The sequence below is a fragment of the Macrotis lagotis genome, chromosome 2 (genome assembly GCF_037893015.1).
Source record: "Macrotis lagotis isolate mMagLag1 chromosome 2, bilby.v1.9.chrom.fasta, whole genome shotgun sequence".
NCBI classification, from domain to species: Eukaryota; Metazoa; Chordata; class Mammalia; order Peramelemorphia; family Peramelidae; genus Macrotis; species Macrotis lagotis.
In genome coordinates, this window is record NC_133659.1 from 39,023,114 (window position 1) to 39,029,267 (window position 6,154).

Here is a 6,154-nt window from a genome sequence, read left to right on the forward strand (position 1 = left end):
AAAGTCTGACATGTGGGGTTCAAAGGGAGAGACAAAAGTTTAGCAATCCAGAGAGAGAAGAGATCCTCATCAAATTAAAGCCCTTTCTGGTTTAGAGGATTTCCTTTTGGGCAGATCTCATACTTTTCTCCAAGTCAGATATTTTATAATGTTCATTTCTCTCTTTAGTTAGATAATAATCTGTGATAATATTAATAAAAGTCACTACATGGTGTTTAAACACTTGTAAGGACTTTACAGATATCATTTCATTTGATCTCCTCAATAATCGCAGATTGTATATACTGTTATTATCACCTGAGACAGTCACTAGCACTTAGCACAGGGTCTGGCACATTGATTCACTGACTGGCTGGCAGAGGTAAAATGACTTGCCCAGGGTCACACAGCAAGGTACAATTGTCTTAAAGAGTCCAGGCTCAACTTTTCATCCACTGGACCATTGACTGACCCTATAATATAGAGAGGGAGATCAAAGAAAAAATATCAATTTGGCAGTTATATAGAAGGTGGTTTAGAAAGTCAAGATAATAGAGATAGGAAGCACAATTAGGAGCCAGTGAAACAATCTTTACTAGAGGTTATGATAATCCATACTAGGGAAGACGCATTGTGAAGAGAGAGAAGATAAAATGTGAGAAAGTAAAGATAGATTCGGAGGACAATGAAAATTTGCTCTGACATAGGAAAGCTCAAATAATAAAAAAAGTCAAAGTGAACCTTGATAACTAGAAAGAAAATGGTATTCTTCAGAAAAATGAGGAAATCTGGAGATGAGATGAGTTCCCTTTCAGATAGGGTAAATTTGAGATACCTTTGTGAGGATTTCCAGGAGATAGTTGGGATCAGAGATTAAGAGTAGATATTTAAATTGGAAGTTATGTTCAGAGGTGATCATTGGATCCATGAGAGGTGAAGAGATCATGAAAGAGAGATAAAGGGAAGAGATGAAAACCCAAGACAGTACTTTGGAGGATGATCCTGGTGGATAGGAAGAGAATGATGATCCCACAAAGCAGCTCAGGGAGTGGTCAGGCAACTACAAGGAAAACCAAGAGAAAGTATTGTAATGTAAACTTATGAGGAGAGAACATTCCAAAAGAAGAGCTGCCTGACAATTTCAAAAGCTGCACACAGAAGTCTAGGAAATAGATCAATAAATTTTAGTCATTGAGATCCATGGTAACTTTGAGAACACAACTTCAACCATGTGATAAGAGTCAGAGGTCAGATTACAAGGATTTGAGAAGAATTATAAGAAAGGGGAGTGTGGAATATATTTATCCCTTTCTAAGATGCAGTTTTAACAAAGGGAGAATAGTTTGAGGAAATTTTAAGGTCAAATCAAAGTGTTTTAAAAATGGAGTGGGGGCAGCTAGGTGGCGCAGTGGATAAAGGCCCGGCCCTGGAGTCAGAAGTACCTGGGTTTAAATCCGGTCTCAGACACTTAATAATTGCCTAGCTGTGTGGCCTTGGGCAAGCCACTTAACCCCATTACCTAGCAAAAGAAACCTAAAAAAAAAAACTAAAAAAAATGAAGGAGAAATATGAAGATATTTGTAGGGCATGCAGAAGGAATTAGTGAATGGGGAATTGAAATGAAAGAAATAGAATGGGGCAGCTAGGGGCACAGTGGATAGAGTACTGGCTCTGGAATCAGGAGGACCTGAGTTCAAATCTGCCTCAGGCACTTTATAATTGCCTAGCTGTGTGACCTTGGCCAAGTCATTTAACTCCATTGCTTTAAATAAAGAAAATTAAGAAAAAAAAAGAAATAGAGAAAATGTTTGAGTGGACCAAGCTCTTGGGGGTAGCAAGAATGAAAGATTAAAATCACAAACAAAAGGCTTAACCTTATTAAGAAGGCCAACTTCCTCATTAGATGTAATGGAGGAAGAATGAGAAGAAAATGTTTTGAAGTACAGAATAGGTTAAAGGAGGAATATAAGAAGAGGTGAACTCCATTATCTCAGTACATGTAGAAGACAATTGCCTTTTGCTAAAAGGGAGATAAGAGGTGACATATGAACTTGGAGAACAGAAAAAAGGTTTGGAATTTTAAAAAAATATTTTCTTAAAGCTGAGAATCTAACTGAAATGAAAGAAAATACATTTGTAGTGTTGTGATTTCCTAAAGGGACAGATGGAATACTGGTCACTGATTCATGGATTTGAACTGGATGATAAAGATGGACAAACTGAAAAGTGTTGGAGCTGGGTGTGACTGGAGGCCATCGATTCCAACTCTCCTTTTAACAGATGCAAAGAGGTAGGTGATTTGCTCAGGTTCCCAGGGCTAACTCAGTCTCAGAGATAAATTTGGGCTAGGTCCTGACCCCAAGTCCAGTACCCTAGCCTTACACTGCATTGTGGTTAGAATGTTGACAAACACACCATGCAAACATTGGTTAAAGAATCTGAGACATTCAGCCTGGAGAAGAGGTGAAGAGAGAAAAATGTACAAAGCAGTCAAGGTCCTGAAGGGTGGTAGGTTAGTGATACCATCTGAATCCAGATCTTCTGAACTAGGTTGTTTCTAGGTAAAGTTGCTAGCTAAATGTGGCAAAGAAACAGTCTAAAAATGATTTGGGATCTAGCAATATGCAGTTAGTATTAGGGAGTATGTAGATTTATGATGTCTTTTGGAGAGAATTAAATTAATGAAAGAAAATAAAAAAGAGTAAGAAATGAAAGCTCCAGTATATGGAGAAGTTTGTTAACAAAGACCAGGAGGTTCAGAGGGCACAAGGAAATGACAGGGCAGAGAAGATGCAGTCCATGGAGAGGAAGAGGGGAAACAGGTAAGGTAGTATAATCATTACTGAGACTTTGAGTGAATGAATGAGATAAATAATTAATAAACATTAATCAAGTAACATAATTACTTTGCTCTTTTCTCTGTTCGATGAGTTCTGATATTCCTGCCTTTCCTCCCAAGGCCTGAGGAGTTTCCAGGCTTCCATTAAAAATTAATCCAAAACCCCCAGCAAACAATATGAACCAACAATGAATTAGGGGAAACAAAGTTACAAAAAAAAGATCTTTACTGTATAACTCAGTGAAGGAAAGCACAAAAAGTGCTGAATGGAAATTCTGAAAGCTTGCTAGGGGGAGAATACTGAGCTGAGTCTCATCTTATTCATCCAGAAAATTCTGGGAATCCCTTCCTATCCTGCATTTGACATTAGATAGAGATCTTTCTACAGAACTTGTAGCTCTTATATTTCTGATTTAGATCTTCCCCACCCTAGTTAATTAGAATTAAATATGGATCTACACATTTAACCAGAATTAGTGACTTGAGGGTAGTGAAAAGAAATAATGTCCCAAGTTTGCAGTTTCTGGAAGAAGTTCCTCATTGATGGTGGCCAATCAGTAGGTTTGATTCTCTGTCATCTTTGAACTCTCACTCCTTAATAATACAATTTTCATTGTATATATTAGAATTCTATCATATAAAACACTCACAGGTAGCTTCTATAATCATGAGCTCTTCTCTTTTAAACTGAAAGAAGTCTTAGAGGTCATCTATTCCAAAACCCTTCTCTACCCCACCTAATGCCATTCCCACACTTTGCAGATGAACTAACAATGAATTAGGGGAACTGAAAGTTAAAAAAAAGTTCTTTATTGCATAACTCAGTTAAGGAAAGCACAAAAGGAATTGCTAAATGGCAATCCTGAAAGATTGCTGGGGGAGAAGATTGAGCTGAGTCTCATCTTATTCACAGGAGGTCTTACTTTTGAAGAGAACAGGAGCCAGTAAGAACTTTTTGGTATTTTCTCCTTCAAAGGAGTTTTCTTATCTTCTGAATAGTCTCTCCTTCATGTTTCAGAGCCTTAAGTTGGAAGAAAGGAGAAGGTGACTAAGAACCATCCTGGAGAAAGCTGGGGGAGCAGGTAAAGAGAAATTGGAGATGCTTTTTCCCCTCTTTTTTAATAACCTTATTTTAAAATATAGCCTCCATTCTCCAATTGACAAATGGTCAAAGGCTATGTAAAGGCAATTTGCAGATGAGGAAATCAAAACTAGCTACAGTCATATGGAAAATTGCTCTAAATCATTACTGATTACAGAAATGCAATGAAAGCATCTCTGATGTACCACTTCACATCTCTCAGATTGACCAATATTACTGGAAAGGACAATGATCAATGTTGGAAGGGATGGGGGAAATGTGGGAAATTTGGAATACTAATGCATTGTTGGTGGACCTGTGAACTGATCCAACCTTTGTGGAAAACAATTTGGAGTTATGCCCAAATGGCAATAAAACTCTTCATATCCTTTGATCCAGCAACACCACTTTTGGGCCTATAATCTGAAGAGATCATGAAAAAGGGTGAAAATATCACTGCAGCTCTGTTTGCTATGGTAAAGAACTAGAAATAGAGTGGATGTTCATCAATTGGGGAATGGCTGAACAAATTATATGCTATATGAATGTGATGGAACACTATTAATAATTAATAATCTAATAAAACAAAGATTTTATTAGAAATCGGAAGGGATGGAAATTCAGATTAGCCTGGATAGACTTACATGAATTGATGCTGAGCTAGATGAGCAGAACCAGAACATTGTATACCCTAATGTCAACATGGGGGTGATGATCAACCTTGATCGACTTGCTCACTCCATCAGTGCAATAATTCTGGACAATATTAGAGTATCTGTGATGGAGAATACCATCTGTATCCAGAGAAAGAACTGGAGTTTAAACAAAGACCAAGGATTATTTATTACTTTCAATTTTATAAAAAAAAAAAGTTTTCTTATATACTACATCATTTTGCTATCTCTAATATTTTATTTCTTCCTCACGGATGTTTTTCCTTTCAACACATTCAATTTTGATCAATGCAAAGCATGGAAACAATGTAAAGATTGTCAGATTGTCTTCTGTGTGGGGGAGGGGAGAGGGAAGGGAGGGTGGGAGAAAAATTGTAAAATTCAAAATTCGAAACTTTATCTGATATTTTATTTGTAAAACTTATTTAACACTAAAAATCTCATTTTACATTTGTTTTGTTGCTTGTTGTATTTCTCTTGGGGATACTAAAACAGTCATCATTTAATAAATAATAATTTAGACAAAAAATAAAATAAAATAAATTTAAAGCAGAAAAAAAAAATGTAGCCTCATTCTCCCAGAACTAGGTCAGCTGCATCCCTCTTCAGGAATTTATGGGTAACCTGAGTCATTCTGATGGGATCCTTTCCCTGCACTCCAATTCCATATTAACCCATTTTAAAAATTGACTTTGACAGACTTTTCCAGCAAAGATAGAGCAGATACAAATATTTCCTTCCCACCCCAATATTTAAGGGTCTATGACACCTCAGTCTTTGAACAGTTTGCTCTCACTTCACACATTTACATAGCTTTGGTCCTACCAAATTCATGCCAAAATATGACACGGCTATTGGATTGAGCCTTGTCTCAACTACTCCTAAAGATCACTTCCTAGTCCCAGGGGTCTCAAAAACTGGACAAGTTGCTTCTAAACCCCAGGTTGGACAATCTACTTGGATATTCTAGGGGCTCAATATCCTCCCCTTTTGAAACTTATTAAGTCATAAGCTGTAATCTTTTACGGCTGAGACCTCCTTTGAGCAGGGCCCAAGGCTCTCTCCTAATCAGGGACTTGCAAAAAAGGGGGCTGCAGGTGACAGAGAGCTGAGAAAGGAGGAAAGAGAGAAAATAGATTTTAGTTCATGGAAAATAAATTTTAAAACAAAGGGGGGGAAAAAACTGTAGCCCAGATTATGTAAAACTCTTATCCATCTGTCTATTCTCCACCTGCCTCCAGCTCCTTCATGTAAAGTAGAAGAGAGCCAGGTGTTTTGTAGGAAAGTCGGGCATTGTACCTGATTGGTGTGTCAAGGAAAGAAGCTAGAAATCCTCATGAAGGAAATTCTAAATACAGTGAATAGACAGAGTAGGGATGTCATTCATTCATTCAACCTATGTTTATTAAACAGTCATAGACCAGGAACCAGCCACTAGGGGGGACACAGAGACAAAACCAGGGTCCCTACCCCAAAGAAATTACATTTCATGGGAACCAGGAAGGAGATGAGAGTATTTCTAAAGCAGAGAGCACCTATCCAAGAAATGTTAAGTCCAATAAACCCTTTAACTTCACATAG